This window comes from Bombyx mori, chromosome 25, assembly GCF_030269925.1.
Source record: "Bombyx mori chromosome 25, ASM3026992v2".
Classification (NCBI taxonomy): domain Eukaryota; kingdom Metazoa; phylum Arthropoda; class Insecta; order Lepidoptera; family Bombycidae; genus Bombyx; species Bombyx mori.
The window spans coordinates 5,276,256-5,294,003 of record NC_085131.1 but is presented as its reverse complement, the minus strand read 5'-3'; the positions used below and the strand labels follow the sequence as shown (position 1 = coordinate 5,294,003).

Sequence of the window (17,748 nt, the reverse complement as noted above, 5' to 3'; positions counted from 1 at the left end):
CCTGGCATTGCTGAAGTCCGTGGGCGACGGTAACCACTCACCATCAGGTGGGCCGTGTGCTCGTCTGCCTACAGGGGTAATAAATAAATAAAAACAATTTGTCAAAATTTGTTACTTTCTTGACGGGGAAAAAAACTGCAATGACAAGCAGTAGTGGTATCTATCTCAGTGTAAGCGGCAAACCGCACAAAGCTACGACGTTAATTTCCGAAGGGCCTTTTTCGGGACAAAACCCGACACGTGCTGAATGATTCACAAATTTCAATTCACTATAGAGTCAAAGAAACAGACAGAAATTTTCTTACTTATTTATAGTCCGAGAAGACTGTTAATTAATTTTAGTGTTTTATTTATTTCTGACATTATTAACAGCATTTTAATTTGTGAAGAGTTTGTTATTTGATTACATTACATCACACCATTTAAATATAAAAATGACACAATTTCTTAAAAAGATGTTTGCAATGTTATGCAATAGAAAATTTTATTAAACTGGGAATTACAAAACCAGTAAAAGTTGGAATGTCGATGCTTTAACGCGGCATAGGACATTGAATATTATTGGGTGAATCATCAATGTTACGAATCTTATACCTGTATGATGATGAAGCATATAAAGGTCATTGCGTCCGACACCATAGCATCATTCGTCAGATAAATCGCCAGTAGCACACACGTTTCCACTTACAAAATAATTATATTTCGTTTTTATCTTCCGTCAAATATGTCTTCGTCTAGCGCGTGTGTTATACTTTCATGTATCTTGTGCGTCATCGCAAAAAGCAGTGTCATTAGAACCAAGGAGGTTCCGTTACCGTCTAAAGAACCGCCTATCGGGAGTTCAGCCAGCACTAAGTCACCCAATTACCCGATCTTAGCGGTGGAAATTGACGCGGATAAGCTGTGCAGGAAAGTGATGGAGGCTAGTGTCCAGGACAGCGAGAAAGAACGCCAGACGCGACAACCTGATCTGAGCGTTGAAGTTTCATCGCCGACGGAGATATACGAGCTGGAGGATCGGAACGGGTTTCCACAAGGCAATTGTCCAGATGGCTACCAGTGGAGTGACACGATGGGCATGTGTGTGCCTATAGACGACGAATATTAGCATTCGTTTGATTTCATCATAGCTCAATTGAAACCGTAAATCGTGTGCCAAAGCAGTATTATTGTGAAGTGATTTTTATTTTATTTAATTGTAAATATAGTTTTTAAGGTGATTATTTTAGTTAATTTATTTTTCATATGAGCGTCACAAGACGACAAATTATTAGTGAGAAGTAATTGAATTACCGAAACTTAGTTTAAATGTTATTATGAAACTTAAAAGCATAAGTGCTTAAATCGAAACAATTTAATAAAAAAAAAAACTTCATCAATGAATTTTATTACTGTTATTAAACTACTGATTATACTAACACCAATACATCAAATTCATATTGGGGTATCTTAATTATAAGATCATAGCTTAGCTTATTTTGGGTGCTTCCTAGGCAGACGTGCTTGCCCCTCATCTGATAATGTGTTTGCGTGAATGTTAGTTAGAACTCTCAGACACAGCCCGCTGAGTTTCTCGCCGGATCTTCTCAGTGGGTCGCGTTTCCGATCCGGTGGTAGAATCTGCGAAGCACGGCTCTTGCTAGGGATCTTGTTAGCGATGTCGTCAGGTTAGAGCCCCGTGAGCTCAGCTACTAGTTAAGGCTACGTTGAAATAGCCTCTCAAGGCTCTTAACTTAGGTAGGAAAGAAAAAAAAGTTGTTGTTGGCATAAGCTCATTGACAACAGGCTAGATATGCCTAAACCGCTGATTGCCCCTAGGAATTATGTTCAAAATTCGTTTAAATAAGGTCAATAATAGTAGTAATAGTGCTTGGAAAGTAATAGTGTTTGAAAGATCTCTTGTATCTAGTAATACTGGTAACTTACATTACTCTTAAAAGAGTAAGAGTACTCCAAACATCAACGATCCTTGATAGCAATTAACAAAATAATTTTCCAGATTCTATTATGTTTTATTACTTTTTGCGGCTTTTGCTTTCATTTTTTCGTTGTGACATTATGTCAACCTTTACGTAGGATAAAATAGCTCTCTAATTGGCAACGCCCGAGTTCTATGGATGGTGGGAACGTAGCGACATTTATGTAGAGTGTTTAAGGAATCCTGTATATATTTATACATACATACATATATATATATTTTTTTATTACGTAGTTGGTGAATGAGCTCGACCGGTCTAAAGTGCTTATGAGAGTCCATAGACATCAAAATGTGTGTGTACGCCTGGATCGGCTCATGACAATGAAAATATGCACAATAATATAATATAATTTAGTATGTTCTTCGGATTTGCAAGTCGTAGAAATAATTAAAAGAACTTTTTTTGTAGTAATTCATAATAATTTCGGGTAATGAAAAACAATTTTTTTTCGCCCATAAATGTAGCGTATTAACGTATAGTTTTTTAAGATACTTTATTGTATTTAAATTTTTATCAGGCCGCTTGGTCTTGAAAAGGTATCAGACAGCCTGACATAAACGCAGACTTGACTTCGCATTTCTAATAAAAATTGCACTGTGGATTGGCAAAGGAATGTGTTTTTTAATAAATAAAAATAAAAATATTTTTCAAACGTAACAAAGTTTAATTTAAGTATAAATAAATAACATAACTGCTTAAAATAATACTGTTCTGGCTCAAATTCTACACAATACTTCCAATATAATCACAGTTATTCGTAGTCGGCTATGGGTATACACATGCCCGAATTCCACTCCCACATATCTGGACAATTGCCTTGCGGGAAACCACCCCGGTTTTCTAATATTGTTGCTTCCGTTTTGGCTTTATGTTTCCGCACCTTGCGTCCTTTCAATCGATGATGAACTTTTGACACTGTCACTTTCTTAGACTGCTCGTCAATGTCGACTTTGACAGTTGAGATCGGGTGGCTGGCCGACTTAGTTCTGATTGATATCTCAACAGTAAGTCCTTCTGGTGGTAACGAGAACTCTTTGGTTTTAATGACTTTGCTTTCAGCGATGACGCACAAGACACACAAAACTAATACACACACGCTAAACGAAGACATTTTGGATTATTACGAAGACGTGTGTGTTACGGCAAAGCAACGCGACGAATGGTGTTTGCAACTTAAGCGCGTCGACCTTTATATGTTTCTCTAGGCAAATGAATCACAGTCTTACAAAATCCTAACTTAAAGTAGAAATTCCGAACGGCGCGGCTCTCGTCACTGCTTAAATGCGTTTGACAAAAAAAACTGCTATTTTATTGGAGCTATCTCATTTACCTTAAGAAGTATGTAAATTGCAAATTCATTTTAGTTATTACAACAAAATAGCGCTACGATGAAAATTAATGTATTAGATGCGTAAGCTGCTCAGATGTGTTTTTTTTTGAGATGATAAGTTGTTAAGGAAGGAAAATGTATTTTGAGAAATAATTAAGGAAATAGTCGATTCAGTATTGTTAACAAGAGGAGTGAATGGGTTCATAAATTTCATTAGATTCAAAAACATTGAAATAATCGAAGTAAATATACATCTATTATTTTAGCAGCGTACGGTTCATAGCTTATTAGATTGTGAAGTCCGCAAATTACTTTGATTCATTGAGCTAAAAGTCAGTTGATTTGGAATACTTAGAAGATGTCGCATTTTTCAGATAATTCTAGCACAAACAACCAACCCCGTTTTACTAACTTGTTTCCGATTCAGCCTCTAGTCTAATTATGGTATAAGAAATTCCGTTTAGTATTTTAGAGTGTGCTTTTTTTTATTTCGTGGATTAGGTAGATTGCGGATCACTGGTTCATTTGGGTTCATGTGATTACCGAAACCCAAAGATATTACAACACGTGTTGTCTTTGCACGACAATTAAGTTGTTAATATCTATGGGCTCCAGTAGCCACTTAACACCAGGTGGGCCGTGAGCTCGTCCACCCATTAAAGCAGCGAAAAAATACGTAATTTAAATATATTTGAAACGTCATACCAAAATCCTATTAAGTTTTAAGATTTTCCGGTACGATTCATACCGTCATGTTCAAACTTGTTTTTTGAACATTAAGGACATTTGTTATGTAAGTACAAAAAATACGCTGGAAAAAAATCAATTTTTAAATGTTGAATTAAATTAAAATTGAAGCAGCGCTTATTTATTTTATTCTTTATGGTGGAGACAAGGTCAGAAAGTATTAAATGGTTAATGAAACTTGTAAAAACCATTAGTTTAATCCACTTTTTTTATTGCCATTGTAGGCAGACGAGCATACGGCCCACCTGAGGGTGAACGGTTACCGTCGCCCATGGACTTCAGCAATGCCAGGGGCAGAGCCAAGCCGCTGCCTACTATTAAGAACTGCTCATAAGCCTCGTTTGAAGAAAGACATGTCATAGCGCTCGGGAAAAACCGTAGAGGACAGCTCATTCCAAAGCCGAATGGTACGTGGCAAAAAAGATCTCTGGAAACGTACTGTGAATGAACGCAGTGGCTCCAGATGTATGAATGAACTCTACTCCGGTGGCGGGCGGTGTGATGGTAAAAATGAGATGATGGGATCACCTCAAGCAATTCCTTAGAGCTTAGAGAACACTTCATCTTAAGATATGAGGAAGTATTCTCAATTTCATGGGGATTTTTAGGATAAAAGATCTCCAATGATAATTGCGTTTATAACTAGAAGATAAAGGCCACGTAATCTAAGCCTCTTTCAACTACTAGTGAATAACTACATAGTTCTTCCTCTACTAGCACTAAAGCTTCATATTTACTTGATGACATAGCGTGTTATTATCGGGTCGTCGCGTCCCCTTATGGGGGCACTGGATGGGCCTCGGGGAAGCCCCTCTGCCTGGCCTCGTGATTCCCTGCCTATTGAGGCAGGGGTGATGCGCTGCAGGTTGGTGAGTGGCAGGCTTGATTTTTCTTTGGTTGTTACCGACTTCTTTCTTCGTTTCTTTCTTCTCTCTTGATCTCTTCTTCTTCTGTCTTCCTTCTTCTCTTCGTTCTTCAGGGGCGGCCGCTTCTCTCCTCTTTTTTTGTGAGTCCATTCGGCTTTTATACTTATACAGGGTGTCCCGTAATGCTTAAGCTGTACGTGGCCACAGTATCAACAATGTAGATCACGTTAAAAATTTTATAAAAATAATCATAGTCGTAATTAGCAGTTTCATATAAAACAATATTTGTTAATTATTAATTCAGTCACAATATGTACATTGGAGCGTAATCAGTTTTGATTCGTAATTTTTAATATACTGAAATTTACAAGATATAATTGTATCGGTGTAACTACAGCTTGTAAATTTTATTGAAATAATATTAAATGTTCGGAATTCCGCATACGAGAACATCAACCGTTCTACGTACCATTTGACGTAATAACATTATGAATGAATAATCCTTACAGGATAATTTGTTACGCGGCGATCCCTTCGCTACTCTAGACAAAAACCCCGCAAATGGTCAACACCGGCTCATCTAGAGTAACACACATTATATAAGTAGGAGACGGTTTTAATGATATCACTTGTGTTGTTGCATTTTAACGAACAACATGTCGCCGATCAGTGTTTCTTTTGTTGCCATTTGCTTGGTACTGGTATCGGCAGTGGAGGGTCGCAGTTTGAGAACTGATTTTGAATCCAATAAAATATCAAACGACGCCATCTTCTTCGAAAGAACGTCCACGGCCTTCAAAAGAACTTCAACGGCGACAACTAAAGCACCCGTTTCAGTGGTATTGGAGAATCGGTTTCTGACATTGTCCGGCAATTGTCCCTCGGGACATGTTAGACGAGGAGGCTTCTGTTTTCCTGACGTGGACTACTAAATGTGAACTGACTGATTGGTTAAAATAATTTACGTTGTGCTGTTGTAAGATGTTATTTTGTGCTGTGATAGAAATACATGAAGTTTTAATCCATTATTTTATTTGTAATTTTAATATAATAGTGTAAAATTCAATCAAGAGTAAAAAAATAGCAGACTATTTCTTGAGTTTTTGTTAAGAATTATTTAAATTGAAGATTTAATTTTTAATTTATACATTAATTAAATCCTGATTTATTTGAAGTTCTGTATTACTCTCATTTCAATGTTTTTTACATGTAAATGAATATTTTTATTTTTGTAATAAAAAATGAAAAAACGAACTGTTTGATTTTCATTTCCAGAAGCTTTTTCATTCTTTTATATAAATTATTTTAATTACAGCAAAACTTATTTAGAGAAACTTCTTCCTTTAATTTTCCTTATATATGTTTACTATATTTTTCATTACATACTGATGGCAGGTAATATTAGTTTGCATGGATAGATAGCTCTCTCACTATTTACACAGCGATTTATTTTTTATTGGTTAGACGTGTGGACAAATTCACGTCCCACTTGAGTGGTTACCAGACCTTCTAGACATCAACGACGTAAATGCCGCCCACCCACCTTGAGACATAAGCTCTAAGGTCTCAGTATAGTCACAGCGGCTGCCCCACCCTTAAAACCGAAACGCATTACTGCTTCACGGTAGAAATAGGCGGGGCGGTGGTACCTACCCGTGCGGACTCACAAGAGGTCCTACCACCAGTAATTACGCAAATTATAATTTTGCGGGTTTGATTTTTATTGCACGATGTTATTCCTTCACCGTGGAAGTCAATCGTGAACATTTGTTAAGTACATATTTCATTAGAAAAATTGGTATCCGCCTGCGGGATTCGAACACCGGTGCATCGCTCGATACGAAGGCACCGGACGTCTTATCCTTTAGGCCACGACGACTCCAAAATTTGCTAAATGCTTCACTTGAAAAATTGGTAGGGTGGTCGCACCTATGAGGACAGGTCCCAAAACGACCTACAACCAGTAAAAGTAGTAATGCTTTCTGGTTTGAAAGCTGTGATTGTCGTAAAATTGAGACAGACCATTTAAATGGGTGGAGGGGCTCACGCTGGATGAATCCCACCACTTACACCAGATGGCTCGTGGGATTGTTCACTATTGTACAATAAAGCAAGAGAATTATCTCTAGGCCTTCCTTGTCGTATGTTCGAGGGGAAAATGCATGCTTTGAGATACGGGTTTGAGTCTCAATTTGCATAACTACATAATATAGTATTGTACAATGGCTGCCTCACACTTCAAACTGGAACGCATGACTGGTCCGATTTATAATGTTTAAATCTTCACAGAATTCGTCATTTTATTTTATGTGGTCACATTCATATATATTATTGTTTTGAATTTTGATGTTCTTTAAGACTGATGTTTGCTTAACATGGAGGTTTTCAACTGTTTTCGTAAATAAATATATATATTTATAGTTTCTTAATGTATAAATTAACAATAGCCACGCTGATCGTACTATAGGCACGTAGTACCCACTGCCATCAGTGACTGTATGTGAGTGTGAGTCTTTATTCTTCCTTGCATCGATAATCCTCAATGCTGAGAATCGTGGCCTCATGAGGCTTTCTTGGGAAAATACACATGGTGGGGTACCGAGTCCTTCCACAGCAGTGCTTTTGGAAGAGATTTAGTTTTTCGAGGCCGCTGAAGCCTTTTTTGGGTCCGGCTGATTAATCGCCACCAGATATTCGGCGTTGACTGTTTCACGGGGGAAAGGTTGGATTCCAACTCAATTTCTTTATTAGGTGGATCTTAAATTTAACTGCTGTTGGAATGCAAGTAAATGTTTTGTCACATTGAGGGATTACGAATATTTCATGTAATATTGCGTGACAGTAACATACAATTTTATTGGTGAAGTAGTATAAATAAAAATTAAATAAAAATAAGTATTAAAAAGTTCCGCATTTTTTTTACTTTCGTGCTAATCTAAATTACTTAGTGTATTTTTATGCCTGGATTGCAGATATGACACATTCGACATGCAGAAATTTTAAAATCTTGTCAAAAATGGCGGGTATTTTAGTATTATGTAATATTGTTTTGTAAGAAAAAAATAAAACCAAATTTAATATTTATCAAACGTGACATAATTTAATTTAGTGTAAATAAATAAAACCATATTTTCTTAATAATACTGTTCTGTCTCACAATTAATCAACACTGGCCCTTAAATAACAGCTAGTCGTAGTCGGCTATAGGTAGACACATATCAGACTTCCACTCCCACATATCTGGACAATTGCCTTGCGGGAAGCCGCCACGATTTTCTAAAATGCTTGTTTCCGTTGTAGTTTTGTGTTTCCGCCCTTTGTGTCTTTTCAAATGATTACGAACGTCGGACACGATCACTCTCTTGGACTGCTGGTCGATGTCAATTTTCACTGATGAGAACGGATGACTCGCTGACTTACTGCTAACAGAGATCTCGACAGAGAGCCCTTCAGGTGGTAACGGGAACTCCTTCGTTCTAATAACTCTGCTTTCTGCGATGACAGACAGGACACACAGAACTAATACACCGGTGTAAAACGAAGCCATCTTTTTAGTATAGGGAAGACGCGTGTGCCACTGACGGTAAATACTACGAGTAATATTTGAAACCACGCGACGGCCTTTTATATATATATGTATGTTATTTATTTCGTTCGACAGTGAATCATAGCGTTACAAAACACTATGCCTTCAAGTATTACAAGAAATTCAGGCTGTCCCGGACCTTAAAAAATTGCCATATATGTGTATGTAGTATAAAATCGCAATACCGTTAATTAAAAATAGATGGGTGTACCACTATGTTTAACATTTGACGTTTGAGTAAAGATAGAGAGAGACAGAGAATACACTTTTTTGCACACCAGAACACAATTAACATTAAAAAACCGTCAACAAGCAGGTACATTTGTACAATAGACGGTCTTGTTGCTAAAAGCGATCTTTTCCAGACCGTTTAATTCACAGAAATTCTGGAAAAGATAAAGATATAGCAGGTACGTTGCGGTGCACTATTGGCAATACATTATTAAAGAAAATATATACATACAATAAATAGATATGTACCGTTTACATATAATATGAAATAGCTATTTGATTTATATACCAATATAAATACTTACCAACTAATATACTTACATACACATAATAAATCAACAGTATGGAAATGATAAAGCATATATGTACAAACAAACAACACTAAGCAGATAAGTAATGTTCCTTCGCCATTTTTTTAAAGCAGCTTAAAGTTGGAGCACTTCTCACTGTATCCGGCAGAGCATTCCACAATCGAACCGCCTGGGTGGTGAATGAATTATCAAAGAATGTTGATGAAAGATATTATTTTACAAAACTCGACCACTGACTATTTTAACATTACAACAAGTTTTAACATTGGCGAAATATTAGGAAATCACTTATTTTCATGAATCGACCATGCTCAAATTGCGTTGGGCTATCAATATACAGACATGGCTTTGAAGAGGAAATCTTCCATCAAATGTTTGTCTTCGTATGGTAGACCGGCATTTTTATTTTGAAGGTAGGATTGCTGGTGACCTGGAGGCCTTTCCACTTTCACCAGGACAGGTGGGTAAGCACGGGCTCAGGAGACCAACCAGATAAATGAGTGTTGATCGAAAGCTAGACATAGACAAGCTTAACTTGATATTGTCGTTGCCGCAATGAATAGATTTTTTCGGAGTCTCGTATTCTTGTTTATCTTATCTTATCTTATACCTTTAAGCGAGCTATTCTTGTATATAATATATAATCTGAATCTCGGAAACGGCTCCAACGATTTTCATAAAACTTAGTATACAGGGATTTCGGGGGCGATAAATCGATCTAGGTACGATTTATTTTCAGAAAATGTTGTTTTATTCGTGTTTTCAATAATCAAATCTTTCCGACATCTATTGGCGAATAATAATACTATTTTTCTTAATTGAGGGCAACTAACTGCTTTAAAGACGCAACAAGATGGCGATATCAAAAAAAAAAAACAGAGCAACGCTCGGTCGTCATCTAGTTATTGCTTAAATAGGTGAAAGAGCACACGGCCCACCTGTTGTTAGGGGGTTATCGGAACCAATAGTATAAGTAAGTTGTAATAGTATAAGTAAGTTATCAACAACGTAAATTCAAACCCGCAGTTAGCAGAAACGCATTACTCTTCGAAGTAGAAATAGGTAGAGTGGTGGTATCTATCAAGCTCACAAGATGTCTTACTACCAGTGAACTTGAAATTATTCTATGCTAGATACCAGTGCGAAAGTAGTACATATGAAATTGTCAAATGTATTACAAAATAAACGCAAGCTTTAATCGTTTGAATACTATTTGAATTCAAGTCTAGAACTCGCAAAAGCGTGAGCAGTTTAAGTGTTTAACCTCCAAAATATATTTACTCATGGCGGAAATACCTACGCTCTTTTTCAGTGCCTTTTAAATGCTATATAAATGTGACAGCGCCGTCAATGTTCTTTTATATGATAGGTAATTAATTGAAGCAATTCACTTTCATAAATTATCTTTTTTATTTAGGCTCTTAATAATATACACTGATCAAATAACGAAGTTCACATTTATGTAAGCTTAGCTATTAAATTAAGATCGTATTCAGGGCTTCATGAGCGAACGGCAAAGAGCAGAAACCCTTAAAATATTTCATTATGTAAAACTACGCGTAATTTACAGTAAGTTGATCCTAATGACATTGGCATTGTATTCGCGCGATATAGCATTGAAGTTAAAAAAATATTGGATTACTAGCTGACCCGGCAGACTTCGTAACGCCTCAATCGATAAATAAAAGACCTAAGCTTTTGTATAAAGTAAACTTAAAACAAACAAAAGGAATCCGTCCGACGGAGGACACATCAAAGGGAAAACAAAATTGTTATTTTTATTTAATTCCGAGCATTTTCATATTTATCTACCTTTTAAACCTTCTCTGGACTTCCACAAATAATTCGAGACGAAAATTAGCCAAATCGGTCCAGCCGTTCTCGAGTTTTAGCGAGACTAACGAACAGCAATTCATTTTTATATATATAGATAGATAGATAGAAGATATTGTAAACATTTCTCTAATAAATAGCAGATCGTAATTTGAGCCCATATGGGTATTTATGACCATCCGCCTATGTGTGCCTCAAAGCGTGCATGGTTTCCATTTTCAACTTAATGTTCAATGGTGCCCAGTCTATTTTAGACAAAAATATAATAGTAAAAAATTTCACTGTTGAATGAAATGTAAGTTAAATGTAAGTAAAAGTAACAATATTCAGTCAATATTATGTTCACTCTTTACAAACTTTTGAAACAGACAAAATACGTTAAGAAATACCGATGTATATTGAACATTATGGAGATGGTTAAATGTGTTCTGCGTGAAGGTAAAAATTAAAATTAAACTATTTGTGTTTTCAACGTTTTATTATTATTATTAATAAAAACTTTGTACAGGTAATACAATAAGTAAAAATATAAATATCCACAATAAAAAAAAAAATCTTAAAAATGTCACAATAAAAAAAATATTCATATACATTAATTAAAAGCTTCAATTTCTTATCTTTATAAACTTCATATATTTACAAAAAACTGATTGATATTTATATGTATATCTTTTGCTCGTTCTTCGCAATATCAAATACGGAAACAAATTTAAAAGAAAATATCTAAATTAAACCACAGCACATAGTACACATCTTACAACAAATCAGTCGGTTCACATTTAGTAGTCCACGTCAGGGAAACAGAAGCCTCCTCGTCTAACATGTCCCGAGGGACAATTGCCGGACAATGTCAGAAACCGATCCTCCAATTCCACTGAAACGGGTGCCTTAGTTGTCGCCGTTGAAGTTCTTTCGAGGACAATGGTGTCGTTTGATGTTTTATTGGATGCCCAACCAGTTCTCAAACTGTGACCCTCCACTGCCGATACGAGTACCAAGCAAATGGCAACAAAAGAAACACTGATTGGCGACATGTTGTTCGTTAAAATGTAACAAGACAAATGATATTAATACAATGTCATTGGCCGTTTATATAATGTTTCTTGCTTGAGGTGAACTTTGCGGGGGTTTTTCTAGAATATCAGAGAATTAATTATTCATTTATATTCCTGCGTCAAATGGCACGTGTGATGCTTTCGTATGCAAATATTAAAACATTTCATTTAAATTTTATTTACAAGTTTTATGTATTGGTGTCACTTGGTTTACAAATATACATAAACAATTGAGGGCTCGGGATGGAAGTCATTTGAATGTAGACACTACTTTGCTCGTTCACTATACTCTTAGTCCTTTTCTTGTTGGATATGAGTTTTTCAATCGCATTCTTATACTATCATTTTATGTCAAATCAAACCCGCAAAATTATAATTTGCGTAATCACTGGTGGTAGGACCTCTTGGGAGTCCGCACGGGTAGGTACCACCACCTTGCCTATTTCTGCCGTGAAGCATTAATGCGTTTCGGTTTGAAGGGTGGGGCAGCCGTTGTTACTATACTTGAGATCTTAGAACTTATATCTCATACTGGATGGTGCATTTACGTTGTAGATGTCTATAGGCTCCAGTAACCACTTAACACCAGGTGGACTGTGAGCTCGTCCATCCATCTAAGCAATAATAATAAAAACTTGATTTCGAATTCGTTTTTTAATTCGTCATTTTTCCCGAATTGCTGGCTAGGGTATCCCGGAATACCAGCGGCATCGCCTGGGCGGGCAGTCTCACATACCCCGCGTACCCCCTTAGGCGCGGACACCTATGAGATTCGGTCTTCTGCCCGAAAAAAAGGAGAGAATTGTATGTGAGTGTGGCTACCATTCCCCGCGGGTACACTTCCTATTTCTGACGAGAAACAGTAATGAGATGTGGGAAAGTCGCTATAGTGTTCAACCGAGATTTCGACATCACATCTCAAGGTGGGTAGCGTGATTCACGATGTCATATCTACGCTTTCCGGTAGGTACTAAACATTACAAACGCGAACTTTTTCACCAGTCAACACAAAATATACCTAATGTTAAAGACACGCCATTAAATCCTTATCCTAACAAGAGTTCGATGAGGGCACTTATTCATAGACACAGCACACTGAGTTTCTCGCCAGTGGTAGATTCTGCGAAGCACTGCTCTTGCTAGGGCTAGTGTTGGCAAATTCTCCCAGGTTGAGTCCGTGAGCTCACCTCCCCGCTTGGGCGTAGCTGGAATCGCCTCTTAGACTACCAGCGTACAGGTAAGCAAAACCGACATTAAAGATTAATAACACACTTGAAGTAGAGCTTTTTTCAAACAGAAATGTCATCGGTAATATTCTTTATATCTTCAATGACTCAAAGCTTTACAACATTTTTATGTATGCCTACTGTGTGTTATTACTATGATAATTCATTCAGTTCACTTATTTATCTAGTTTTAATTATATTTGGTGCAATGGAAATTCATGATAGCGTCGCGGCAAAAATGCGTGACTGTGACCTTGTTTTTACATCGGCGTTGGTTTAAAAAATAAACATTGGTCAATTTTAATTTCATCGCGAATCAAATGATACGTTTTTTCCGGCGCGCTGCTCTTACATCACAAAACTTCCTAATACGCTCAGAACAGGTTTAGTTTAGTAACATTGGGAAAACTTAACAGCTTATCCTATTGAAGTTCATTAACATACTATAGTATTATTTAAATTCTTATTTTTTGTATGGGTATTGTAAAATCTCTGTTAATACCGATCCTATTATTTTTTTCAAACTCAGATTAACATAACGCCTTTTTTTTCATCTTAACATCAATCAATTATTTTGATGGGAATTTTTGTATTATGAGATAATATATGATTATATTTGCAGTGATCTCATTTTGAATTTGGATATGAGTGTGTAACTTTTTTACAAGAGCTGGATGGCGTTATCACGTCAACCTGCTCTTACCTGCATTACATATCTTTTTAAAATAAAATAAAGGGGACTGTTTATTTGAGCAGCGCTTGAGCTTTTAATATCTATTCATCTGTAAAGTTTAATTTATAAAAAAAAGTGATAGTACGTCACAAATGAAGTCTTCGCTAATTAAATTGCTAATTTGTTATTGAATGAACGTCGGTAGGAGCTAATGATGAGGCGGGCTGTATTTGCATTAACATAAACCACTGTCACCGTCGACGCCCTAGACACGTCCTTACGGATCCATCAGATCCAATAATTTTTGCATTAGACGCCCTCAGCTCTAACACTAGGAGCAGGCTTAGGGACCCCGGTAACCGTACTCGTCGAACTCGACAAAGAGTTCGCCGTGCAACCTAACCCATGAATCAGCTCGCTGAGTTTCTCGCCGGATCTTCTCAGCGGGTCGCGATTCCGATCCGGTAGTAGATTCATTCGCGAAGCAGGTTCTCTTGAGCTGTTAGGTCTCCTTCGGAGGCGCTCGGGTAGCTGTTAGCAAATCCCACCCCTCCTGGCTGAGCCTTTGCTCGCCCACCAATCCTGGTGAAACTGGAAAGGCCTCCGGGCCACCAGTAATTCATCAATCATAAAAAAAAAACTATTACTACTATAGGTATAAACGAGACAGACACCAAATAACAAGAAAAATTGGACGAATTTTAGCAAGTTCCTAATAAGGTCTTCCAAATTACTATTCATTTGGTCTTGAATCGTTTTGTGTAACTAGATGTTTCCTTAAGATGCATTACGGATTCTGTACGTTTGCATGTGCTAATTTGTGCTCACACAAACGATTTTCCTGTTTTGTTGTTTGTGCACATAATGCATATTCAAACTTGGACCCGTCATTAGAACGGTAATTCCTCGCTTACATAATAATGTTATCCTTATATTGTAATTCAATACCGTGGGATGTGAATATGTTTTTTTAATAGCGGTATGGAGTTTTCTGAGATCGCACGTGCGTTTAACACGATCATTTCTATTTCTATAACGAAGCAGTCATGAAACAATTAAAGTGTCACACGATTGTTATTGCCCTAGACAATATTGTATTGTAGGAAAATCAAAAATGCATCTCCAAGGATGCCCCTTACACTAACAATAATATTTATTGTGTAATTTAAATAAGATGACAATTAATGACACTTGACAAACAGGTTTTAAATGTATGTATTTGTAATTGAGCGATATATTAATCTATCAAGACCTCGTTTTGGTGAATCCGGTTTTTTAGTTCAATTATCTATATATTAATACGTGAAGCAAAAACTTTGTATCCCTTTTTACGAAAATTGCGCGGACGTAGGAGTATGAAATTTTCTACACTTATAGAGAATATAGAGAAGAAGTGCACAATGCTAATATTTTTTTTAAATAATGCATTAAAGATACATTAAATCAATAAAGAAAACATTACACACACTACATACCATGTATTTGACGCACACACGCATGCATACTATTATTTATTGTCAAACTTTTGTTCTTGACGTCTGTGGTCAAATTGAGAATAGATTAAATATTGTTTGTCTTTATTAATATATTTTTTATAGTGTAGCCTTGGCGAAATTTTTGATTATAGAAGTATAAAATACAATCATAATAGTGTACAAACTTATTATACAATTCCAATTAATTATAGTCGAATTTCGACTAATGCGGTACCTCTAATTATTATTAATTTACAACAATTCAGAATTTATTAGTACTCGAAGCGCTCGTTTCGTGTGGTTACAAAAAATAAAAGGCATTTATAATTTATTTTCATTCTAGGTAGCGTTTCGATGTAATTGTGTATGTTTTGCGACGAGATACTGATATTCGAATGAATTAGACTCGATTGAAAATTAATTAATATAGTAATTCAAAAAGCCTAATAACTCAATCAATTGAATGAATGAAACCATAGTAATATATATCCACAAAGAATTATTTTAAATTATTTACTAAAGTGAGGCACAGGTACTTTAATGAATGGATGATTGGGAAGTAGTGGGTGTATTTTTACTTCCCAATCATCAGTAGATAGAGAAGGAGTTACATTTTGATCTCTAATAAATAATACTCGTGGTACTAGTATGTATATATGTGTATTAGTCGTATTAATTTGTTTTTCTTAGGAAACATATATTTAACAAATACTAGTAGTCGCCTAGTGGTCGAAATTAGACCATTTATTTTTTTTGCGCATTTACGTTGTGGATGTCTATGAGCTCCAGTAACCACTTAACACCTACACCAACAGGTGGGCTGTGAGCTCGTCCGCACCGTCGAGGGCAGTGCTTGTAAGCCCGCACTGGTAGTAACCACCATCCTGCCTATACCTGTCGAGAAGCAGTTGTGCGTTCCAGTTCGAAGAGGGAGGCGGCTATTTTACAATATAAATTGAAACGTCACGTCTCAAGTCAAATCTGATATCTAAAGTGGAACGTGAGGTTCTACCATTCACTTATTTATTCACATTTTTTTTCCTTTATTGCGTTTGTAGATAGATAAATAGTATTGCCCAGTTGATGGTGAGTGTTTACTGGAGCCAAACCGCTGCCTATCTGTCTCCCTAAAAATGAATTGCTGTTCGTTAGTCTCGCTAAAACTCGAGAACGGCTGGACCGATTTGGCTAATTTTAGTCTTGAATTATTTGTGGAAGTCCAGAGAAGGTTTATAAGGTAGATAAATATGAAAATGCTCTGAATTAAATAAAAATAACAACTTTGTTTTTCCTTTTAATGTCCCCCCCGTCGGACGGATTCCTTTTGATTGTTTTGTGTTTATTTTATACAAAAGTTTAGGTCTTTTATTTATCGATTGAGGCACTACGAAGTCTGCCGGGTCAGCAGCTAGTCGTAAATAAAAGTTTTTGTCTAAACTTAGCACAGCCTGTTGTATAAAACAATCTAGATAAATGTGCTCGAATATTCAGACAAAGTAGCATCCTTCGGGTATTTACGGACATTAGCTGACTGGTTTATTGCTTCGCGTGTCCTCAATTTCCCGTTGTGCTCGTCATTAAAGAAGGTTGTATCAGACTTGATGCGTCACAGTTAAATCTTCGCAAATTCCAGTAATGATTCAATTTTGATTTCAACTATACGAGACATTGTTTTTTTTTCTTTAGAATGCAGTAATTGTATTTACGATTAGTGACATAATTATATTTATTGACGAATAGTATTTAGAAATCAACATGTAATTGTAATTGGTAGGTATTTTGTGCGAAATAAAAACATAAGTAAAGTTGCTTTTTAGAAAGAGGCATCAAAGAGGCAACAGCAATTATTACACGATGTTTTTGTGCTATATATAATACTTTGTTATTATTTGCATTCGTGAGCCCTTAAGAATTAAATAAATATTTACTCACAAAAATTGGTTCATTTGGATTTAAATCTTAATCCGAATTCATTATCTATGCAACACTCGAACTAAGTAGCTAAGATAAATTTGGCATCGTTATGTTTTTTTATTTTTTTTTATTGTTAATCATCTGGTATGCTGCTGTTTTTGAATCAATTGCTCCAGATACGAAAAGTTAAAGAACACGATATTTGTAAATTTTTATTTTTTTATTGCTTACATGTGTGGACGAGCTCACAGCCCACTTGGTGTTAAGTGGTTACTGGAGCTTATAGATATCTACTACGTAAATGCCGCCACCCACCTCGAAGGTCTCAGTATAGTTACAACGGCTGCCTCACCCTTCAAACTGAAACGCATTACTGCTTCACGGCAGAAATAGGCGGGGTGGTGGTACCTAGCCGTGCGGACTCACAAAAGGTCCTACCTCCAGCAAATTAAATTGAATAATGATGAAGAAAGCTAAAAGCTTTCATTTAGATATCAGAGCATTCGTGTTGTAGACGTGAAG

The 17,748-nt window shown here is 36.3% G+C and overlaps 1 long non-coding RNA gene across 1 annotated transcript; it reads right to left on the bottom strand.

The window, feature by feature from the left end:
- Positions 1–332: 332 nt before the first annotated feature.
- On the bottom strand, positions 333–6,250 carry LOC134201392 (uncharacterized). The gene is made up of 2 exons (XR_009976666.1): positions 1,927–6,250; positions 333–1,620 (listed from the first exon to the last, which is right to left on the bottom strand). It is a non-coding gene; the product is annotated as an uncharacterized LOC134201392 (long non-coding RNA).
- Positions 6,251–17,748: the final 11,498 nt, after the last annotated feature.